At 41.7% G+C, this 25,273-nt stretch overlaps 1 protein-coding gene across 2 annotated transcripts in view; it reads left to right on the forward strand.

Moving 5' to 3' along the window:
• Positions 3,203-25,273, forward strand: part of CDC42 (cell division cycle 42) — a 54,210-nt gene continuing 32,139 nt past the window's right edge. The window contains exon 1 of one of the 2 annotated variants that reach the window (XM_005656040.3): positions 3,203-3,319. The gene's annotated coding sequence lies outside the window, so the exon portion shown is untranslated. The remainder of the gene's footprint in view (positions 3,320-25,273) is intronic. The other variant, XM_005656039.3, reaches the window with a different exon arrangement.

A 25,273-nucleotide genomic window follows, 5' to 3' on the forward strand; every position in this document is an offset into this window, starting at 1 on the left:
GTGGTTGTGGTTGTGGCTGGCAGCTACAGCTCTGATTTGCCCCCTAGCCTGGGAATTTCCACATGCCTCCAGTGCAGCTCTAAAAAGACGAAAAAACAAAAAACAAAAAAAGAAGAAGAAGCAGCAGCTCTGATTGGCCAAGCTCGGGTCACATGTCTATCCCAGAGACTGGGAGTATACTCATCTCCTCTAGAGCCACAGGGATTGAGAACTTGGGGAAGAGTTGCCCCAGAAGAAATGGAAATGCTGTTACCAGGGGAAGAAGGAATGGACACTGTGCTGGTAACCAAAGGGGGAAGGAGAGCTGGAGACCCACAGGCTGCCCTCCTGTAAATATGAAAGATCTGCAGCCAGTGAGGTGGGTGGGAGAGAGCACTGGGAAGCTGGGGTTTGTGCAGGCAGCTAGGAAAGGGGTAGACTAGGGTCAAATAGTAATCTTACTGCCTTTGGGGCTGGGTAAAGATTGGGGAGGGAACTTCTGAAAAAAACCCGACAACGTAACAGACAAAGTGCTAAGTGAGTTCTTGTCCTCAGAATAAAGGCAGGAAAAGCCAAGCATTTGGGTGACACCCCACCAAGATATTCCTGCTGATGGAAAGGGCAGACATTGTCTGGAGACATTCAGGGGATTGTGAGATGGGATGGAGGAAAGGTCGCTGCCAACCAGTCTTGCAGGGAGAGAAAACAACCCATTTTCCCTCAGGTTTAAGAAGCAAAGCTCATGCATTTTTACAACAGTCAAACATTTACAAAAAAAAAAAAAAAAAGGAGTTCCCGTTGTGGCGCAGTGGTTAACGAATCCTACTAGGAACCATGAGGTTGCAGGTTCGGTCCCTGCCCTTGCTCAGTGGGTTAACGATCCTGCGTTGCCGTGAGCTGTGGTGTAGGTTGCAGACGCGGCTCGGATCCCGCGTTGCTGTGGCTCTGGTGTAGGCCGATGGCTACAGCTCCGATTCAACCCCTAGCCTGGGAACCTCCATATGCCGCGGGAGCGGCCCAAGAAATAGCTAAAAAGACAAAAAAAAAAAAAAAAAAAAAAAAAATTTAGAGCAGCCCAAAATAACTTAAATTCAAACAATAGGAGATTGACTGGATAAATATTGTAAAAATATCCATACAGTAGAATGCAGCTTTTAAAAATGATGTTTTGGGAGTTCCCGTCGTGGCGCAGTGGTTAACGAATCCGACCAGGAACCATGAGGTTGCGGGTTCGCTGCCCTTGCTCAGTGGGTTAACGATCCGGTGTTGCCGTGAGCTGTGGTGTAGGTTGCAGACACAGCTCGGATCCCGCATTGCTGTGGCTCTGGCGTAGGCCGGTGGCTACAGCTCCGATTCAACCCCTAGCCTGGGAACCTCCATATGCCTCGGGAGCGGCCCAAGAAATAGCAACAACAACAACAAAAAGACAAAAAAAAAAAAAAAAAAAGATGTTTTATTTGACATGGGAAGATGTTCACAATGTAGTTTCGAGAGAGAAACACAGAGTACAATGTGTTTTTTGTGCAATAAATGTGTGTAGGTATATTTGTATCTGTGAATATCTGGGAAGGTGTACACCAAAATGTTAATAGTTAGTATCACTAGGGTAGGACTGCAACTGAAGCTTATCATCTGATTTCACTGTAATAAACCTGCTAGGTAGCATTTGGGTCAGCTAGAGTCTCAACTCTGCTACCGCCTGGCTTGATGACCTTGGGTAAGTCCCTTAACACCTCTGAGCTTGCATCAATAGTGAGGGTAATGGTTCTTAGTCCATAGGGTGGTTGTGAATTTTACATGAACTACTATGTTTAGATGCAAATTTGTTAGCATCATACCTATAGTATGTTAGCATCATACCTATAGTAATCACTCTAAAACGTAGTTCTTGTGTAATTAAAAAAGTCCAGGAGTTCCCGTTGTGGCTCAGTGGTTAACGAATCTGACTAGGAACCACGAGGTTGTGGGTTCGATCCCTGGCCTTGCTCAGTGGGTTAAGGATCCGGCGTTGCCGTGAGCTGTGGTATAGGTCGCAGATGCCGCTCGGATCCTGCGTTGCTGTGGCTCTGGTGTAGGCTGGCGGTTACAGCTCCAATTAGATCCCTAGCCTGGGAACCTCCACATGCGGTGGGAGCGGCCCAAAAAATGGCAAAAAAAAAAAAAAAAAGACCAAAAAATAAAATAAAATAAAATGAAACATTCGAAACAATAAAAAAAAAGTCCGAAGGGAAATATGACTATTAAAAATATTGTAAATAGATGTCTTTCTTGGCCAAATAACTGTGGCAGTCATCAATAAATGAATTATTGTAGTTCCCCTCGTAGCTCAGAGGAAACTAATCTGAGTAGTATCCATCCATGAGGATGCAGGTTCTATCCCTGGCCTTGCTCAGTGGGCTAAGGATCTGGCGTTGCCTTAAGCTGTGGTGTAAGTTGCAGACAAGGCTTGGATCCCGGGTTGCTATGGCTGTGGTGTAGGCCAGCAGCTACAGCTTCAATTTGACCCCTAGCCTAGGAACCTCCATAGGCCAGGGGTGCAGCCCTAAAAAGAAAAAAATAAAGAACTATTATTTAAGATAAGCTATTTTCCTCTAACACTAGGCACCATCTGAGAAAAGACCGAGAAGGCTCCTATTCTGAAGTGTGCACACTGGCAAGGAAGACGGATGACAAACAGGTGCTGTGAGGATAGGATGATCAGGAAGGCAGTGACATTTGAAGGCAGAGGGCCAACGGAAGGACTGGTGAAGAGGAGGCAGCCAGGGGAAATTGTGAATCTGAGGCCTTGTTGTGGGGAGGAAGTCTCTAAACCAATTGATGACGGATGTCGCTGGAACGAGAGACAGTAGGGTGGAAGCAGTGAAGCGAGCACTCAGCTCTCAAGCCATACGGGCCGGGGGAGTCAGAGGGCCATCCACTTGCATTGTGGTCACAAGTCATGCCCCTTTTCGAGTAGCCGCTGTCTTCTTTGCAAAATCAGGATGATGATACTTTGCAAAAGTGCAAAGATCAAAAGAAATGTTAGTTGTGGTGCTTTGCAAACGACCATTTATAGCATTATTACAAATATATGACAGCCACTGGAGAAACAGTTACAAGCGCAACACACGAAAGAGCAAGCAGGACCGCCTGGCGCGTGCGCGCTAGGCTGCCTGAACCTGGGGAGCGGATGAATTCAAGCCCCGCCCGGAACAGCTCGGCCTCTTTTCGCCTCGGATCCCTCCCACTTCCGCGGGCTCCCAACGCTGCGTCGTCTGCGTGCTGACGTCAGGCGCGTGCCCCTGTCCGCAGCTGAGGAGACCCCGCGCATTGCTGCCAACGCCCCGGCTGAGGAGCTGAGGTGAGTGCGGGGTCCTAGGCTCCCCGCGGGAGCGGGTTCCCCACCGTCCCGTTTCCGCTGCGCCGCGCCCGGCCTTTCCCAGTCCACGGGGACGCCCCGCGTCTGGGTTCCTGGGAAGCTTGGGAGCGCGGGGCGTGGAGTGTGTGTGTGTGTGGGGGGGGGGGGGGTGCCCGGCTCGCGCAGCGCCGTTCGGGCGAACGCGGGTCCGGGTTCTGTCCGAGGACGGAGGCGAGGAAGTCGCGGCGGGCAAGGCGGGGGGCGCACGTCGGCCGAGAGGTGTGCGGCCCTGCTGTGGGGTGCCGGGCCGAGGGCGCGGCCGTGCTGTCACCCGGCAGCGGCGGAAGGAAGGGGTCACACCCATCCCGGCCGCCCGGCTCCCCTCCCCCCGGCCCTGCGGACCCCTGAGGCGGACGGCGGGCCCGGGCGCCGGGAGCTGCGGAGACGCTCGCGGGCGCCCGGGCTGCCCGGGGTGGCGGTGGCCCGGGCTCCCAGGCCGGGTCTGCCCCCGCGCCCCGGCCTCGACTTCCTGCTTCGCCCGGCGCGGCCGCAGACATTTTGCGGCGGGCGGGGGGGAGGGGAGCGGATTGCGAGCGCGGCCGGGAAGTGGCGGCCGGGAGCGGGCGGCTAGCTGACCGCCCCGGGTTTGCCTGCGACGCGCCTCCCTCCGCGGTCCCGCAGCTGGACGCCTGGTCCCACTGGGTGGGCCTGGTCGCCGCTTCTCCGGTCTCCTTTATTCCTGCCTTAGGTCGAGTTCCTGATGCCGTTTCCGTTTGCTTCTCCAACTCTCTCCCTGCGTTTTCAGCTGAAGCTTCCCTTTCAGGGAGTTACCTAACCACCTCCCGAAACTGTCGTTCAGCCTTTTGCCCAGTTCCTCTCATTAGGGGGAAAATTTCTTTGTTCGTTTGTGTTTTTCCTCCCCTTTAATCCCAGAGAAATGCAGTGTGGAAGATTACGTCATCGCAATATAAGGGGTGAGAGTTTTTAACTCCTACAAGTCAGGGACTCACTAAATTAAGACAGCATTTTGTAGCCTTGGTTGGGTCACCCATTGGCCTAGCCAACCTGTTTCCCAACGCATCAGAGATGATCTTTTGAAATCCTGGCCGTCTCATATGCATCTGAAAGCCAGGAGGGTTTAAAATCTCCGGATCAACTTGTGCCAGAGAATAAAACGTAAGACAACACCTTCTGCAGCCGCTTGCGTAGGCAGTAACTTTAAAGATCCCTTTGACTGTACCCGAATGAGATGAATTTATTTGTGGAAGCATTTCTTTGGTCTAAGATGCAATTCACAGACTGTTTAACTTCTCCCATATGAATTACCGATTCGGAATATGTACCTAAGTCAACTCATGTGCACTTTTTGTGGTAAGGGTGTGTGAAAAGAGAATCAGTTCTATTTACGCTTAATCTTTGCTTGGTAGTCAGTTTAATTTTGTAATTAAAAATGTTTTGGATTTTTAACCAAATAAACTTAAGTGAGTAATATTTTCAGACTTGGGATCACAGAATGTTAGGTACATCCTAAATTGTATATCCTTCATTGACTGCAGGGTAGTGTAATACAGAAAAATGTTAGCATTGTAAAGCAAATGAGATCCAGTTGTGTAATGCATTGTTGTAAAGATAGTTCATGTTGGAACAAGCGCTTTCCTATTGTTTCTCGTTTGTATAGAGAGAACAGATTGCTTGTTAAGAAACACTTAAAAGTGGTAGGTTTACATCAGCTTTCTGTAGTGTGTAGGTGTTGGTAGATGATTGGATAGGTGTGGAGCTTGGATCTTCTAAAATATATTTATTTGCCATAATGTATCTTTTTAAGAAGATAAAAATGGAACACTTACCTGCTGCCATATTTCTTGAGTCTTAATTTTTTTAGATTGAGGCAAGGTGATAAGAGACTGGTAATTAACTGTGTATTAAAAATGAGCTCTTCCTCAGTAATTTCTTCCAAGACCCAAAAGATAGCACGTTCTTAAAATGTTTTCACATAATAACAACATCTGTACTCAGTTAAATTTAAATTTTTGGGAATCTGAGGCAGGTGTTACAGCCTAGCTTAAATATCAGCGAGATTCTTAAAGCCCACCAAGCCCACATCTTGACTTTTTTGTGACTTCAAGTTTTTTTTTTTTTTTTTTTTTTTTTAAATTCGGGTACTTTTTCCACTTACGGTTTATTAGAGAAGCATTTCTGGTTGTTTTTAAAATAGTTATACTAATAAAATATTTTGATCTAAGAGGTTGCATTTGGAAAACTTTGAATTACAGTTTGCTGTGCCTGTCTGAAAGTAGTATTTACAGACATTCTTGGAAGTAGAAGTCAAACTATACTTTTATTTTTAAATACATTTTAAGTGCATTTATTGTTTTTGAGAGGACAAGGAATGCTTAATGAACATTTCAGGCTACAGGGCTTTGAAGGGAAAGAAGGTGTTAATATTTTGTTAACTTTTGTTCCATAGGTAGATCTATATATTCTATATTAAAAAAATTCATTCTAAGAGAAAGACAAATACCATATGATATCACTTATATGTGGAATCTAAAATATGGCACAGATGAACCTAGACCAGAAACAGACTCATAGACATGGAGAACAGACTTGTGGTTGCCAAGGGGGAGGGAGTGGGATGGACTGGGAGTTGGGGTTTAGTAGATGCAAACTATTACATTTAGAATGAATAAGAAATGAGGTCCTGCTCTATAGCATAGGGAACTATATCCAGTCACTTGTGATACAACATGATAGAAGATAATAGAGAAAAAGAATGTATATATAACTGGGTCATTTTGCTGTATAGCAGAAATTGACAGAACATTGTAAATCTATAACATTTAAAAAAGAAACTAATTTTATAATATTTAAAAAAAAACTAAAAAAATAAAAAAAAACTTCATTCTAGGCTTTCAATATTCACTCTTCTCTTCCAAGTCTGTTGGTTTCCTTGACTAGAATGCAAGTTTATGAATGAAGGCAGGCTTTTGACCTGGTATGGTCATTCCTGTATTCCTAGCACAAAGAATGGTGCCAGATCCATGGTGTGTCTCAAGAAATATTTGTCAAATGAATGAATGTGATGATGTCTGAGGATTAATATTTTCTCTTTCTATATATTCTGTAGGATGTGTACTGTGTTTCTTGAGACCTCTTTTGTGCTTGGTCAGCCATATCCATATTTGGGATCATTGAAATGATGATACTAATCTATTTTTACTTGACCATATCCATCTGTTTAGTCCCATATATTCTGCAGCTATCTGGACAATTAACCATTGCTTAGAATATCTTTTTAGTTCTTACTCTCTGAAAAATTATTCAGGCTATATTATTTGTTTCCTTCCTCTATTTGTTTGTTTAAAATAGTAGTTTATTTTTGCTACTTCTTCCTCTCAACTCAGCGGTATCAAATTCCTGGCCATGTTTTGTTTTGTCCTTTACATTTCTACTTTTAGTTACTCTTCCCTTCAGTCCAAATATTTTTGCTAAAGCAAGTTTCATTACTTGTCGTTTCAGCTATGTCTGCCAGTGCTGCTATTGTAAGTCCTGAATGTCAAAACTCTTCTTTACTAGTTGCTTCTGGGACATTGCTCTCAAACTGCTTATCCATGATGTGAAACCAGGTTTTTGTCACCAAAATGGTGTCCCATTAAAATTTTTTCCTTGAACTATTTAGCTATTTACACTGAAATTCAAAACAGTTTTTCTTTTTTTTTAATTGTCAATTCCCCAACACAATTTTTTTTTTCCACTCTACAGCATGGAGACCCAATTTAACATACTTGTATACATACTTTTTTCTCCCATTGTCATGTTTCGTTATAAGTATCTAGACATAGTTCTCAGTGCTACACAGCAGGATCTCATTGTTAATCCATTCCAAAAGCAATAGTTTGCATCCTTAACCCCAAGCTCGCAATCCATTCCACTCCCTCCCCTTCTCCCTGGTCAACCACAAGTCTGTTCTCCAAGTCCATGATTTTCTTTTCCGTGGAAAGGTTCATTTGTGCTGTATATTAGATACCAGCCAAAACAGCTGCTTTTAACAAAATATATATTAAAAAGGGAGTTTCCCCTGTGGCACAGTGGAAAGGAATCTGTCTAGTATCCATGAGCATGCGGGTTTAATCCCTGGCTTCGCTCAGTAGGTCCTGGATCCAGCGTTGCTGTGAGCTGTGGTGTAGGTCGCAGATGTGGCTTGGATCCCACGTTGTTGTAGTTCTGGCCAAGGCCTGCAGCTATATTTCTGATTTGACTTCTGATAGCCTGAGAACTTCCCTATGTCTCAGCTGTGGCCCTAAAAAGCAAAAAAAAAAAAAAAAAAAAAAAAAAATATATATATATATATATATATATATATATAAAATGGTTGATTTATAGTGTTCTGTCAGTTTCTTTTCTGCAGTAAAGTGACCCAGTTGTGCATATATGCACATTCTTTTTCTTATTATATCTTTTGTCATGTTCTGTCAGAAATGATTGGATATAGTTCTCTGTGCTTTAAAACAGGACCTCATTTCTTATTCATTCTAAATGTAATGGTTTGCATCTACCAACCCCCAACTCCCCATCCATCCTATTCCCTCCCCCTCCCCGTTGGCAACCTTGAGTCTATTCTTGTCCGTCAGTCTATTTCTGCAGAACGGTTTCTAATAGAGCAAAAAACTACATAATAAGTCATGGTATTCATTAAACCTTGGTAGTTGGTCACCTGAAGAGAACCTCTGTTGCTCACGCTGTTCTTTAACACTTTACACCTTAACGCTTGAATCATTTTCTTTAAGAGTAAGCCATTTTAATTCTGTTGCTGTATGTTCATGAGAGATACACTGCTAGTATGGTGATTAAAAGTGTAGGCTCTGGAACCAGACTACTTGGATTCAAATCCTATTTCTGGTATTTATTAGCTATGTACAATCTCAGTAATGTCTTTGTGACTCGGTTTACCTCCTGTATAATAGTTCCTCCTGTATAGTGTTAGGAGAATCCATTAATCTATGTGAAGTACTTAAGACAATTCACTGGCACATAGTAAGTGCCCTTTAGGTGTTTGCTCTTGTTATTATTACAAACTCTCTTAGACCCTCACATTGGAGAAATTATCTGCATTTCTGTCAAAAATCAACATTTTAATAACCATCCTTCCCCTAGATTAATCTCATGAAACCATAAACATTATTAAACGAAGTGGGGATTGTTATCTTCTTTAAATTCTTATCCATTATCTGAACCAGTGCCATAGAAGTAAGGGTGTAACTTTTCAAGTATGCAGTATGTGGACTGTAGATCAGCAGCAAAAGGGTCACCCTGGGAGAGTTCTCTGGTGACCTGGTGGTTAGGATTCAGTGCTTTCACCACTGTGCCCTGGGTTCAGTCCCTGGTCTGGGAACTGAGTCCCACATCAAGTTGCTTCGTGCTGCAGCCAAAAACAAACGAACCCATCACCTTGGAGCTCATTAGAAATCTCAGTCTCCATGCCAATCATACTGAATTAGAATCTGCATTTTAACAAGATTCCCAAGTGATTTTTTTTTTTTTTTTTTTTTGTCTTTTTGTCTTTTGTTGTTGTTGTTGCTATTTCTTGGGCCGCTCCCGCGGCATATGGAGGTTCCCAGACTGCCGCTCCCGCGGCATATGGAGGTTCCCAGACTAGGGGTTGAATCGGAGCTGTAGCCACCGGCCTACGCCAGAGCCACAGCAACGCAGGATCCGAGCCGCGTCTGCAACCTACACCACAGCTCACGGCAACGCCGGATCGTTAACCCACTGAGCAAGGGCAGGGACCGAACCCGCAACCTCATGGTTCCTAGTCGGATTCGTCAACCACTGCGCCACGATGGGAACTTCCCCAAGTGATTTTTTAATGCACATTAAAGTTTGGGAGTTTCTGTCGTGGCGTGGTGGTTAACGAATCCGACTAGGAACCATGAAGTTTCGGGTTCGAGTCCTGGCTTCACTCAGTGGGTTAAGGATCTGGTGTTGCCATGAGCTGTGGTGTAGGTTGCAGATGTGGCTCGAATCCTGCGTTGCTGTGGCTCTTGTGTAGGCTGGAGGCTACAGCTCCGATTCGACCCCTAGCCTGGTAACCTCCATATGCCATGGGAGTGGCCCTAGAAAAAGCAAAAAGACAAAAAAAAAAAAAAAAAAAGTTTGAAGTAGCCTCTTCAGGACTCCTGGATTTCAGAAAAAGTGTTGAGTATTTTTATTTTTCCCCCTACTTAGGTATAACCTGGTCTCTTAGTGTGTCAGAATTTATTGCAGGGATTGAAATCTGGAAGTTAATGTAAAACCTATTTGGCTTTTAAAGGAATGAATTATAGTTTCTTGACTACTGTGTAGAATCAGCTCATGTCTCTGCTCATTTCAGGAACTAATGTGTTGTTTAGTTACTAAAGAGTCATTGCCCACTTAGTAATAACTAAATCTTAAATTCTAGTTTACACATATTTGAACTTGAGTTTAATTGCACTTTTGAACTCAGTGACATTTTATGGAAAACTAATCGTCAAGGAGAGTTTATGATTAGGATTATTCATAAAACGGGTGAAATAAAAAGTTGGCATTTATCTGGTCAAATGTGAACACTGTTTTCTGCCTTTTTTAAAAAAAACTAAAACTTTATCTCCAGTCTCAAGGGAAAGTGTTAATAACTAAAGTCATCTTATTTAGCTGCCACCCTGAAAAAGTTATTGCTATTTTTAAAAAGGACTGGATTGAATTTTTCTCTGATTTTTTTTTTTTTTTTCTTTTTTCTTAGACTATTTGGAGTCAGGATAGATTCACCAGCACTATCCCTGTGCAGTGTATGCTCTAGAGCAATGTTTCTTAACTTTTTTCAAATCTAGGGAGACAGAAAAATATTGTATGCTACACTGGAATAAATGGGTAAGGCTGCTCTTCACTGAATGGAGGTGCTGCAGCCCCAGGAGAGCGGGGGGATCAGTGTCTCAGACACGCCTGTGTCCATTCTCTGTGTCCCAAGTGGCAATATGAAGCCATCTGCTGTTCAATATTAAGCCGCAGCCATAATTTTCGGATAAAAAGATTATGACTTTTTGTTACTCGAGGAAACAGAAGAGATTGGGAATAACAGATCAAATGAAGGGCAGATGAAACCAGAGGGAGAAATGGGGTGCAATAAAAGAATACTGTGTTGGAGTTTTGTGATGCAGTGGGTTAAGGATCCAGCATTGTCACTGCAGTGGCTCAGTTTGATCCCTGGCCTGGGAACTTCCACATGTTGTGGGTATGGCCAAAAAAAAAAAGAAGAAAAAGAATACTGTGTTAATTCATACTAAGGAGTATGAGAAAGTGGTAACTTTCAGAAGAAAAGCATAAGCAAGACTTCAGCTCTAATCCGTTTGCTTGGTAGGTAATTTAAATATATTTGTGAAAGTTTTTTGGCTTGCTTTAAAATCTGTTTAAAAGCTGGTGAAAAGGAGTAGGAAGTGGAGGAAAGTTTCTTGACAGTCATTGTTATGTGTGGTTTCAGGGATTTTCATTCTTTTTTTTTTTTTTTTTTTTTGCTTTTTAGGGCTGCACCCACGGCATTTGGAAGTTCCCAGGCTAGGGGTCAAATCGGAGCTATAGCTGCTGGCCTCTGCCACAGCTGCGTGGGATCTGAGCTGAGTCTTCAGTCTGCACCACAGCCCACAGCAACTCCGGATCCTTAACCCACTGAGCAAGGCCAGGGATTGAACCTGAATCCTCATGGATACTAGCCGGATTGGTTTGTTTCTGCTGTGCCACAACAGAAACTGAGGGGATTTTCATCCTAATACAACTTCACTATAGCTAATTCACCAGCTGGATGCTCTTTGAGAGGAGCTCAATTTTAGACTCTTCTAAGGGGAATTACATCATCTATATCACTTATTACTTTGCCAGAAAACCATATATATTTTTTTTTTTTTTTACTATTTCTTTGGGCCGCTCCCGAGGCATATGGAGGTTCCCAGGCTAGGGGTCGAATCAGAACTGTAGCCGCTGGCCTACGCAAGAGCCACAGCAATGCGGAATCCGAGCCGCATCTGCAACCTACACCACAGTTCACGGCAACGCCAGGTCCTCAACCCACTGAGCAAGGCCAGGGATCGAACCCTCAACCTCATGGTTCCTGGTCGGATTCGTTAACCACTGCGCCACGACGGGAACTCCCCAGAAAACCATATTTTTATTGTGAAGTTTAACAGTAGATTTAAAAATAAACTGTTAGATTTTAAAATTAAATTTTCATTTATCAGATAATTAGGGGAAGAATGAATAGTTTCTGTGACTGTTAGTATGGTAAGCATTTATAATCGGTATCTAATACCGTCATTTGTTTCAGAAAGTATACAAATGGTATACATACTACAAAATATAAGCTATGGAAGTGTTTGAATTATTATATTATCTATTTGTTCTGCTCTTTATAGGGCCAAAGGGAATGTTAGTTCACCTTAAGGGTTTATAAGCCAGTGGAGATGGGGATAAGAGATAATTTAAACACAGTAATGCCTGTGTTGTTTCTCTAGTGTGTTTCAGAATACCTGGAAGATGTTTTCATGGGGGTGGGTGTCAAACCTTACTTATTATGTCCCTCTTTGAAATTCATAATGTACAAGTTTATTAAAGTTTCAGAGGAGTTCCCTTGGTGGCTCAGTGGGTTAAGCATCTGGTGTTGTCACTCCTGTGGCTTGCTTGGGTTGCTGCTGTGGCTTGGGTTCAATTCCTAGTCCTGGAACTTCCGCTTGCCATGGGTGTAGCCAAGAAAAAGGTTCAGAGACGTTAGATTTTCAGATAATCTGTTAAATAATTCGGTGTTTCTTAACTTATTTGATGAAAGACCTTTCTTTCCCAACCCTTGGAATACCCTGTAAAATTTCTAGAAAATGGACTGGGAGACACTGGTGTCTCATGGTTTGTTAGTCTCCATTAGGTTCAGGGGTCTTTGTTGGTGTGTCTTTGCTATGGGTAGAAAAGTAGGAAATTTTTTCTCAAGTTCCTGAGGCAGGTGAAAAGATCAAGGCTTCAGCAGAGGCTATAGATGATCTATTCTTGCTGTGGCCTAAACTCCTCTCAAGAGCTACTGTACAGAAACTGCTAATATACAGTTTCTTGGGATGGGACTGAACGTGTTTTTTATATATAAATATATATATAAAATATATAAATATATATATAAAATATATAAAAAATATAAAAATATATAAAGTATATATAAAAATATATAAAATATAAATATATATAAAATATATATAAAAATATATAATATATATAAAATATATATATATAAATATATAAAAATATATAAAGTATATATAAAAATATATAAATATATATATAAAAAATATATATATAAAACACATCTTTGGGGAGTTCCCGCTGTGGCATGATGTGTTAAGAATCTGACTCCCGGAGTTCCCGTCTTGGCTCAGTGGTTAACAAATCCGACTAGGAACCATGAGGTTGCGGGTTCAATCCCTGGCTTTGCTCAGTGGGTTAAGGATTGGGTGTGGCCATGAGCTGTGGTGTAGGTCGCAGATTCGGCTTGGATCCTGCATTGCTGTGGCTCTGGCGTAGGCCGGCGGCTGCAGCTCTGACTGGACCCCTAGCCTGGGAACCTCCATATGCCACGGGAGTGGCCCTAGAAAAGGCAAAAAGACCAAAAAAAAAAAAAGAATCTGACTCCCTAAGGCAAGGCACAGGTTCCATCCTCAGCCTGGCACAGTGGATTAAAGCATAGGTCACATCTGTGGCTCAGGTTCAGTCCCTGGCCTGGAAACCCCCAATGCTGAGGGTGCAGCCATTGAAAAACAACAACAAGGAGTTCCTATGGTGGCTCAGTGGTTAACGAACCTGACTGGTATCCATGATAATGAGGGTTTGATCCCTGGCCTTACTCAGTGGGTTAAAGATCTGGCGTTGCCGTGAGCTGTGGTGTAGGTCGCAGATGCAGCTCGGATCTGGTGTTGCTGTGGCTGTTGTGTAGGCCAGTGGCTGCAGCTTTGTTTCGCCCCCTAGCCAGGAAACTCCATGTGCAGCAGGTGTGGCCCTAAAAAGACCAAAAACAAAGCAACAACAAAAAAACTCCCAAACAAAAAAATTCCCATGTCTTGGGGCTGTCTATAGAGAATTAATTCTATCTCAACTTAAAATTGGGGCAAGGAATTGAAAGGGAGAAATAGACCATTATTAGGGAGTGGGGAACTGATTGTCCAGTGGCAGCAAGGCAGATTTCTGAAATGGAGTCCCTGTTTCCAGTTTCCTCTGTTGGATCAGTGGTCTTAATTTGAGTATTGTTTTCCAATATTCTGAAAAGCTCGCAGTAATTTCTTTCTTTTCTTTTTTTTGAAGGGCTGCATCAGCGGCATATGGATGTTCCCAGGCTAGGAGTCAGATCAGAGCTGTAGCTGCTAGCTTACGCCCAAAGCCACAGCAGCGTAGGATCCAGCCACGTCTGTGACCTACACCACAGCTCACAGCAACGCTGGATCCTTAACTCACTGAGCGAGGCCAGGGATTGAACCTTTGTCCTCAAGGATGCTAGTCAGATTCATTAATTGCTGAGCCATGATGGGAACTCCCTGCAGTAATTTCAAAGCCAGTTTTTTAAAGCTCTGGAAGTCATAAGAAATCTTTGGATTCTTTTATTTGTAATCCAAAGAATTTGTGTTTAGAAAAAAAATTGTTAACATACATAAGTTCCCTGGTGGCTCATTGGGTTAATGATCTGGTGTTGTCACTACTGTGATTCTGGAGCAGTTTCAGTTTCTGACCTGGAAACTTTCACTTGCTGCAGATGGTGGCCAAAAAAAAAAAGGTATGGCTCAGTGGTAATGAACTTGAATAGTATCCCTGAGAACCTGGGTTTGATCCCTGGCATCTCTCAGTGGGTTAAAGATCCGGTGTTGCCATGAGCTGTGGTGTAGGTTGTAGATGTGGCTTGGATCTGGCACTGCTGTGGCTATGGTGTAGGCCAGCAGCTCTGATTGACCCCTAGCCTGGGAACCTCCCTATGCCTCGGGTGTGGCCGTAAAAAGACCAAAAAAAAAACCCCCTGAAAAACCTGCTCTCAGTCTCTTTTTAAATATGAAGATGAGATGATTCTTTACAAGTAGTACAACACATGCACAGACACCACGCATTCTCTGTCTAAAAAAAGAAACTGAAGATAGAAGCAACTTTTTAAAATAGAGCTAATCAATGGCAGAGATTTTTGTGAAGACCTGGATTCTGGTGATAATTCTTTGGCAATTATACAATTCCTTAAGGTCATTATACAGTATTTTAATTGACTTAAATCTGAATGAATTGTTCCAAAATTAGAAGCATGTTTTTGGCTGTGCCTTTGGCATGTGGAAGTTCCCAGGCCAGGGATTTCATCCTCGCCATAGCAGTGACCCAAGCCACTGTAGTGACCGTGGTGGATCCTTATCCCACTGAGCTACCAGGGAACTCCCTAGAAGCATGTTTTATTTATTTATTTGTTTTTTTTTTTTTTTTTTTTTTTTTTTTTTGGTCTTTTTGCCTTTTCTAGGGCCGCTCCCACAGCATATGGAGGTCCCAGGCTAGGGGTCTAATTGGAGCTGTAGCTGCCTGCCTGCGCCAGAGCCACAGCAACTCGGGATTTGAGCCGAGTTTGCGACCTACACCACAGCTCACAGCAACGCTGGATCCTTAACCCACTGAGCGAGGCCAGGGATCGAACCCGCAACCCCATGGTTCCTAGTCAAATTTGTTAATCACTGAGCCACAACGGGAACTCCAACATGTTTTAATTATAAAAGGAATGAGTGTAAGATTGGCTACATTAACTATTTCACTGTTATACAGTTGCAAACACAATGTGATAAATATACTTTGTGGGGATCCTGCTTTTTCTAGGAAAGTGTCTTTTTTTTTTTTTTTTTTTTTGCTAGTTTAAAAGTTGGTAGAATTGTGCATTTCCAGAACAGAATAGAGATGCTTATGATGATCACTGAATATTTATTCCTGGAAATGATACTGAGTGGCTTTTACATATTTGGTGTTAACTACTTTAGCTAGCTCAAGCTGTGGGCTTATACTTTAGGAATAGGATTCTTCTCTTTCAGAGGATATTTTAAAAATATATATTTTTTTTAAAGTTCTTGACCCATATTTTAATAGCTGAAGATTTAGGAGCTTAGAGGACCCACCCATAACCCTTAGTATGTTCTGAGTCCAAGGAACAAGGTTGGTTTTTTCGTTTGTTTGTTTTGACTTGCTGCATCTCTAACCCATGCTATCTGATTTTTGAATTCCACAACCCGATGAGTGTGAGTTCTGCAACGGCCACTGTTCTAGGTGTTGGAGATACAGCAGTGAATACAGTAGACCAAAACAAATCTCTCTCCCCATGAAATTGACATACTGATGTGTGAGTTGGAGATAAATATTTGGCTAAAGATGTAGAAGGGTTCAGTTTGGTAGAACTTGGGTTGCGATTTAAAATGAGGTAGTTAGGAGTTCCTGTCGTGGCTCACTGGTAACAAATCCGACTAGTATCCATAAGGACATGTGTTCAAATCCCTGGCCTCCCTCGCTCAGTGGGTTAAGTATCTGGTGTTGTTGTGAGCCCTGGTGTAGGTCGCAGACGTGGCTGGGATCCCACCTTGCTGTGACTGTGGTGTAGGCCAGCAGCTACAGCTCGGATTTGACCCCGGCCTGGGAATTTACAAATGCCGTGGATGTGGCTCTAAACAAACAAACAAAAAAGTATGTAGAGGAGTTCTCTCTCCAGAATGATGTTTGAGTAAAGCCCTGTAGGGGATGTGACTGAATCATCGAGGCAAGAGCATTCTAGGTAGAGGGCACAACTGTAGTCGCTTCATCAGTGACAGATATGGTTATGCTTTATTTTATATGAAGTCTTTAAAACAGACATTAAACTTCTGTCTTCCATAATGCATCTGGAATATTATGGGAGGATAGCATCCCAAAATATGGTGTATGTTTGTAATTTCCATAGAAACAGTTGTTAGGGTAGAAGTTTGTGCTTTGATGATGTTGCCCTTGGTTTCAAAGTATGCTTTTAAAAAGCAGATTTGTTGCCAACACATGTTGGTTGTTTTTTGGTCTTTGCAACTCTTATCTTTGGTTGTTTTTGCTTCTTTTGATCTGTTTTAGTGGATAGAACTATACTGATACTCGATGCTGTGCAGCCAAGCTGAAATATCTGCAGTCATGCCAGCTGTACTGCAATGACATAGAATTTGGTGCAGATGTCATAGCATCTCTTCATTGAATTATTTCAAGTACACGGTTGAATGCTTCTGTAGAAGTTCACCTCCTTAACGATAGTTTTTTTTTTGGTCATTTTAGGGCCACACCTGGGGCATATGGAAATTCCCAGGCTAGAGGTCGAATTGGAGCTGCAGCTGCTGGCCTACACCACAGCCACAGCAACCTGGAATCCGAGCCACATCTGTGACCTATACTACAGGTCACAGCAACGCCATATTCTTAACCCACTGAGCGAGGCCAGGGATTGAACCTGAGTCCTAGTTTGGGTTCTTTACCTCTAATCCACAATGGGAACTCCTAATGATAAGATTTTACATCAAAATTGGTAAACTGCTTTGATTCAGAATCTTGGTAACCTTGTTAAAAAATGGCTTGTGGTTTTTAAAATAGATTGAATGAGGGTCTGAATGTAGGTACCTCTGCTTCATTAGATATAACAAGTTTAAATGAACATGTTTAGTTTCATAGTTGGCATCTCACCTGATAGCTGTTCAAAGAAAGGTTCTCAGTTTGTCACTCATTTTTGTTTAGGTGATATAGTGACTTTTTGCTGCAAACATCTGCTTGTATGTAGGATTTCTGATACAGGCTGGCACATGATTTCATCCTTGATAGATTCAGGACCAGATTATTGTGTTCTGATTCTGAAAAGGCTATTCTTTGTGTGTGTGTGTGTCTTTTGCCTTTTTCTAGAGCTGCACTCGTGGTATATGGAGGTTCCCAGGGTAGGGGTCCAATCAGAGCCACAGCTACCGGCCTACGCCAGAGCCACAGCAATGCCAGATCCGAGCCATGTCTGCAACCTACACCACAGCTCATGGCACCACCGGATCCTTAACCCACTGAGCAAGGCCAGGGATTGAACCCGCAACCTCATGGTTCCTAGTCGGATTTGTTAACCACTTGAGCCACGACAGGAACTCCTGAAAAGGCTGTTTTTTTGCATGTTTTCTTACAAGAGTGCTTTAAGAATATAATAGCTTGACCTTAAGATTTCCTCCTTAGACTTCTTCATTTATCTGTGCTACAAACCTATCTTGTAATTTCCCATACTTAAAAAAAAAAAACCTTCCTCATAATTTACCATCTCCTGGAGTTCCCGTCGTGGCGCAGTGGTTAACGAATCCGACTAGGAACCATGAGGTTGCAGGTTCGGTCCCTGGCCTTGCTCAGTGGGTTAACGATCCGGCGTTGCCGTGAGCTGTGGTGTAGGCTGCAGACGCGGCTCAGATCCCGCGTTGCTGTGGCTCTGGCGTAGGCTGGTGGCTACAGCTCTGATTCGACCCCTAGCCTGGGAACCTCCATATGCTGCGGGAGCGGCCCAAGAAATAGCAAAAAAAAAATGTTAACTCATTAAAAAAAAAAAAAAAATTTACCATCTCCTTAAACAAACCCACCCTCCACTCCCAAACTCATCAGCTCTTTCTTCTCTGTTGCCGTACAGTGACTACCCTAGTGCAGGTCTTTTATTTAAATCTTGGGTTCTTAAAGTAGTTTCTTACCTGAGTTCCTTTACTTTATCTGGTTACCTTTGACAGTTCACCTTGGAATACAGGTACGAGATTGATATTCCTAAAAAAAAAAAAAGAAAAAGCATACTTGTTCATGGATCAGAAAGGAATGCTAGCCTCCTGTTCCCCACCCAGGTTAAATTTAAGTTCCTCTGTTTAGCTCTCAGACCCTGTATGACTTGGACTCTTCCTGTGTGTGTTTCATTTTGCAGGCTGGCACTACTTGTGCCCTTCTCCTGGTATTAGGTCTAACTTGAAATTATTTTCATTTCTTTCTAGACCACTCTTATATTTTATTATTCTTTTGAAAAATCTGTGGGACTTGTAGTTTATAATGTAATTTTGTAGCAGTCAGACTGCAATTGCGTTAGTCTCTTCTGCTTATAAAAAGTAAAATATACAAGGTGATGCCTGTCAGACTATCTAGCATAATGTTTGGCACAAGAGTAGGCATTCAGTAAATTACTGAAATGTTTTGAAGTCAGGATTTCTGCCTTACTCAGTGTAGTGCTATAATAGGCACTTAAATATCTTGCAAACTTTTATAGTACATAGAGTTGTTTTCTTGGAAGAACAGAAGCCTATTGTAAGATGTTCTAGTCTCTGACTTGTGTCTTGATGTAATGAAGATTGGATAAGATCTGTTAGGCACTTGGTTCTTGTTCTTTAACTCCAGCATAGCTGTTAACTCTTTTTGTATTTGTTTTTTACATTGTTTACTCTGTTGGTAGTCTTCACAGCTGTTCTTAGGATTTATAACATTTCATCCTCTGGTGTATTGTTATCTATCTGAGATAAATTATTTTTTAAAAAACAGGAATAAAAATGTTTTAATCTTTGAACTACGTTCATAAGTTAAGTGATTTACTAAGTACTAAATGGTTGTAGTGGAATTAATTGAGACAAATGATTTGAATATTTTTATAGCTCTTAAAATACAAGTGCAGGACATTAAAAAAAACCAGGCTCATGAAATAGATCAAGATTTTGGTAAGTGTTGGTTTATTAAGACTTGGTAACTTCCAGACCAGGTTTGTTGATGATGTTTTTCTTAATTGTTGAGTATGTTGTGGACAGCTTCTCATTTTAGTAGATAGTTTTGTTTTTAAAATTAAACTACTAAATGCACATGGTGAGAAAGAACTTCAGTGCAAGAGTCCACAAATAACAAATGTTGGAGGGTGTGTGGAGGAAAGGGAGCCCTCCTGCACTGTTGGTGGGAATATAAATCGGTACAACCACTATGGAAAACAGTATGGAGGTACCTTGGAAAACTATACATAGAACTACCATATGACCCAGCAATCCCACGCTTGGGCATATATCAGGAGAAAACTTTCCTTGAAAAAGACACATGCACCCGCATGTTCATTGCAGCACTATTCATAATAGCCAAGACATGGAAGCAACCTAAATGATGATTGGATTAGGAAGATGTGGTATATATGCGCACAGGAATACTACTCAACCATAAAAAGAGCAAAATAATACCATTTGCAGCAACATGGATGGAATTAGAGACTCTCATACTAAGTGAAGCAAGTCAGAAAAAGAAAGACAAATACAATATGATACATATATATCTGGAATCTAATATATGGCACAAATGAACCTTTCCACAGAAAAGAAAATCATGGACTTGGAGAATAGACTTGTGGTTGCCAAGGGGGAGGGGGAGGGAGCAGGATGGACTGGGAACTTGGAGTTAATGCACACTATTGTCTTTGGAATGGGTAAGCAGTGAGATCCTGCTGTGTAGCACTGGGAACTGTATCTAGTCACTTATGATGGGGCATAATGTGAGAAAAAATAATCTATACTGTATGAGTAATTGGGTCACCATGCTGTACAGTAGAAAATTGGCAGAACACTGTAAACCAGCTATAATGAAAAAGAAATAAAAATCATTATATAGAACTTCAGTACAAAAGAGAATATGTCGAGGAGTTCTTGCTGTGGTGCAGTGGCTTGGAAGGCCTTGGCTGGATTGCTGAGTTGGTGAAATGTGTTAGGGCAGTGTTGGTCGCAGCTGTGGCTCAGATTCAGCCCTTGGCCCAGAAACTTCCATATGCTGTGGGTGCAGCCAATAATTAAAAAAAAAAATGGTGAAAGATGTCTTTCCATCTCCTGTACACCTGTATCCTCTTTCTGGAAGCAGTCACCGTTGTCTGGCAGATACGTATTTTTGTAGATAGATAGTCTCTGTACCTGTAGGTGTATATGTATATCCTCTCCATTAAAAAATTCACATAACGTAAATTGGCACGTTGTACACTGTTCTACACTTTGCTTTTTAAAAATTTAATATATCTTGGCGATCTTCCACATTGGCACTGCTTGCTAGGGCTGCCATATCAAAGTACCATAGACTGGGTGATTTAAACAATGGAAATTTATTTCTTTATGATTCTAAAGGATGGAAGTTTAAAATTGAGGTGTAGGCAGTGTCAGTTTCTTCTGAGGGTCTCTCTTCTTGGTTTATAGATGGTGACTTTTAGACAAAGTCTTCCCTAATGGACACTAAGTTTTATTAGGTTAGAGCCCACCACTATGATCTCATTTTACCTTAGTTCTTTGAAAGTTCTGTCTCTAAATACAGTCAGTTATATTCTGAGGTACTGGAAGTTAGGACTTCAACATCAGTTTGGTGGGGGGGGGCACAGTTTGGTGCATACATAATAGGCTCATTCTTTTTTATAGTTTCATGATATCCTTTTGTATAATTTACCTTTCCCCTGTTGATGTACATGTAAATAGTCTTCTGACCTTTGCTCCTGCAAGCAAGTCTGCAGTAAATATCCTGTGCCTACCTCTGTGCATACTTGGATAAAGTCTAAGAAATGGAATTGCTCAAATAGTGTACGTATTAAATTTTCTTAGGTAGTGGTCTAGACATGGAAGCCTTGTTTCTTATTGTTTCTGATATTTTTTGAAAGCAAAAATTTTTGTCTTGTTTATTATATACTAATCTAAAACCACATTTTATTTTCAAGGGTACTTTCAGTTTGCACTTTGATGGAGTATAAACACATCCCCCTATAGAAGATTGCTTAGATAATCAGATTCTGAATTGACTGTCTATTTGGGTCACTTCACAATGATAAAAAGAGCTCATATTTGAGTATTAAGTGCTATACAGAGGAATAACTCAGTTAATTCTTATAAATATCTCTGTTTTACAAATGGAGAAACAGAGTCTTGGGAAGAGGTTAAGTAGCTTGCCCAGGTGTTTCTCCTGTGGCTCAGTGGGGTACAGGTCTGGTGTTGCCGAAGCTGTGACATAGGTGGCAGTTGCAGCTTGGATTCCATCCCAGCCCAGGCCATATGTCATGAATGTGGCTGCAAAGGAAAAAAAAAAAGAAAAAAACAAAAAAACAAAAAACAAAAGAAAAGAAAAAAAATGAAAAAAAAAATGGGATGTGAACTTAGGGCTGCTTGACTTGAAAGATTTTGTGCTTTGACTGCTACTCTATATTGTCTTTCTTGGGGCATATTAGAGACTTAGTAAATTTTTGTTGTATGAGGAGTTCCTGTTGTGGAGCAGTGGTTAGCAAATCTGACTAGGAACCATGAGGTTGCAGGTTCGATCTCTGGCCTTGCTTAGTGGGTTAAGGATCTGGCGTTGCCGTGAGCTGTGGTGTGGGTCAAAGACGTGGCTTAGATCCTGAGTTGCTGTGGCTCTGGCGTAGGCTGGCAGCTACAGCTCCAGTTAGACCCCTAGCCTGGGAACTTCCATATGCTGCGGAAGCGGCCCTAGAAAAGGCAAAAAGACCGAAAAAAAAAAAAATTGTTGTATGATTAATTAATGTTATTTTGTCTCCTCTTAAAGGTGAATTACAACCCTTTCTGTAACATTCTGAATCCTCTTGCTACAGATATGACAGTGAGTTTCTATGAGGTCAGAGTGAGGGGATTTTAAAAAGGCTTGATCATGTTAGCAAATAACCCTGTCAAGTAGAAGTAAGAATTTTTCTCAGTTTTTAGATGCTTTCATTTACAATAGTGGTGTTCTGATCTTTATCATAGGGCCATTTTGGTTTTTGAAAATTTTAATTGGGTGTAAGAATAAGGTGCCTTATTAGGTTTTTGCTTTGTGCCAGGTGACAGTTAATTGCTCTGTATACACTACCTCATTTCCCTTTATAGTGGTTTTGTGAGTTAGATGTTATTGTTTAGATGAGAAAATTATGATACAGAAGTGACTCTCCAGGGTCATATACATTAAAGTGGAGCTAAAACTGGAACTCAAAATTATTTGTCTTTAAAAATCCCATGCATTTTTCATATTACTTTAGCCACCAAAGTTTTAAAAAAATTAAAATGTTTTTGGGAGTTCCTATTGTGGCCCAGCGGGTTAAGAACCTTATTAGTATCCATGAGGATGTGGGTTTGATCCCTGGCCTTGCTCAGTGGGTTAGAATCTTGCGTTGCTGTGAGCTGCAGTGTAGGTCATAGACAAAGCTTCGATCTGGTGTTGCTGTAGCTGAGGCTGGCACCTGAAGCTCCGATTTGACCCCCTAGCCTGGGAACTTCTGTATGTTGCAGGTTTGGCCCTAAACAAACAAACAGAAACGAAAATATTTTCTCTTGACCTTAATATATGCTCACTACTGTATTAAGTGCCTAAAGAAGGAGATAAAAAGTTTAAGCCTAGTTTTTCTCTAAGGGAACTTAAAATCTATTAGAATAAATATAAACATGTGAATAAAAATAACATGATTAAGTACTCAATTGTGTTTTCCATTTGTTCATTGAGTACCTACTGTGTCCAGTATTTTTTTTTTTTTTTTTTTTTTTTTGTCTTTTTGCTATTTCTTGGGCCGCTCCTGCTGCATATGAAGGTTCCCAGGCTAGGGGTCGAATCGGAGCTGTAGCCACTGGCCTACGCCAGAACCACAGCAACGCGGGATCCGAGCCGCGTCTGCAACCTACACCACAGCTCACGGCAACGCCGGATCGTTAACCCACTGAGCAAGCGCAGGGACCGAACCTGCAACCTCATGGTTCCTAGTCGGATTCGTTAACCACTGCGCCACGACGGGAACTCCACTGTGTCCAGTATTGATCTGTGTTCTGGGAATACAGCAGTCCCTGCTTTCACAGAGAGGTTTCTTAATTTTCTATCTGTCTTCCTTTACTGCGGTATAACATAAACAAGATAATTATGCATTGTGATCGTCATACTATAAAGGAAATAAACAGGGTAATATTGATAGAAGTAAGGAGAGAGGGGGCTAGATAGCATTTTGGATAGTGTGCTTAGGGGAGGATTTCTGGGGATGATGTTTTGAGCTGAGATCCAAAGGGTGAGAAGTCAACAACACATTAAGAACAAGGGAAGGAAGAGTTCTCTTGTGGTTCAGCAGGCTTGGGTTGGTGCTGTGGCGTGGGTTTGATCCCTGTCATGGGAACTTCCACATGCTGCTGGCTTGGCCAGGAGGGAAAAAAAAAACAACAAGGGAGGGAGTCCTTGGTGAATATAAAAATGTCCTGTGGGCAGGACGGTGTCTGGCATGTGTGAGGAGTATGAGACTTGGTGTAGCTAAAGCATGGAGGGTGAAGGGGATAAGAGTATGAAATAAGAGATTTAGGACTTAAGAAAGGCCTTGCCATGGGAGTTCAGAGAATTTGAACATTTTCAAAAGCTGAGATAGTTAGGGAAGGTGTCTTAGATAAGGTGGAATCTTGGGGTGGAAAGTTTAGGGTAGAAATATGATGAGCTGTTAAGGCCAGACCTCTACGGTTTGGAAAGAATACGTGAATAAAAGCATAGATAGAAATAAGCACCAAACTGTATTGGATAATTTAAATAGTATCAAGCAATTTGCAGTTGATTAGATGGGCTGAGTAAGGTAGTAGGTTGTGTAGACTTCAGAGCTATGGCAAATTCAGATTTGAGGTTTGGAATTAGTGAAGTGCTCCAACTGAGGGGAGGTTTGATTGAGTGTTTTAATATCTCCTTGCCCTTTTTAAATTAAGAGAACAGAATGGGAAAGTTGCATGTAAGGGTGTGGGTATTAGTAAAGTTATGAAGAAAGAATTTGGATGGGGGGAATGATGCTTATGCTTATTTTAGGATTGTTGCCCCAAGAGGTCATGAACTTTGTTCCAGGCATAGGGGGATATGGCTGTGTAAAGGATAATGCTTTATTAGGTGCAATAAAGGTTTGTTTAATAAATCTACAAGTCTTGACTATTTTGAGGGAAAATCTTATTGTAATTTCTTTTCTAATCAGATGCTTAGTACTCCTTTACCTTCTTGCATACTCTTCAGTTTTTCCAAATTGTTTTGAAATAATAAATTTAAAAATTATGTAGCTTGTGTAGATATTTACTAACCAGAGTAAATTTTTTTCTTCACAAATAAAATATAAAATGATGACTGGCCAGCATCCCATAGTTTTTGCCAATTTGAGGAAGGAAAAGTCAGCATGGTGGTAAAGATGAGGACTCATATTCTCATTAGATCAGACATTTAGGAATGAAGTCATTCTCAGAAATGAAACTGATGCAACAAGCTTTTAGCACTGCTGAAAACATTTTTTACCGCATTTTATGAGTACTACTGTCAGCATTTTTTCCTCTGACGATTCTTTTTCATCCTCTCAAGGACCCATACAACCTTAATTTGACACCCACTTCTTTACTCTTACTGCGAAACTCTTATTACTCAGTTTCTTTCACAGGTGGTTGAAAATGGAGGAATTGAATAATTGCTTTAGTGAGGGCCTAGTGTTTGCCATCCAGCACTTTGCATATGTTAATACATTTAATTGCCAGCTGGAGATGGTACAAATTTTGCAACTCTTGTGGGAGAGAGAATTTGAGATGTTTTTGCCCAAAGATACTTTTGCTTTGTGCAACGTCTGGAAAGTACATTTAGGGAAGTGGTGGTGGGGGCAACCCAGTCTTAATCAACAGTCAGAAGCTGTAGTAGTGTTGTTATCACTTACATTCAGCCCGAGTCCACTGCTCTGATTTGACTGTTTTTTTTGGTGAAATACCAAATTTTGCATATATTCCTCAGTCTCACATCAAAGATCAACAACAGAAAAGCAATAACAGGGCTTTGGGCATGTACCATGGAAGCTTTGTCCTTTAACTTCATATAATGACTTAATCCTAGAGGTGAATGAGTGGAATCTGGGGGGAAAATAAAGATTACTCACAGCTATTTAAGGATAGGAGAGAGCAG

This window comes from Sus scrofa, chromosome 6 (assembly GCF_000003025.6).
Source record: "Sus scrofa isolate TJ Tabasco breed Duroc chromosome 6, Sscrofa11.1, whole genome shotgun sequence".
NCBI classification, from domain to species: Eukaryota; Metazoa; Chordata; class Mammalia; order Artiodactyla; family Suidae; genus Sus; species Sus scrofa.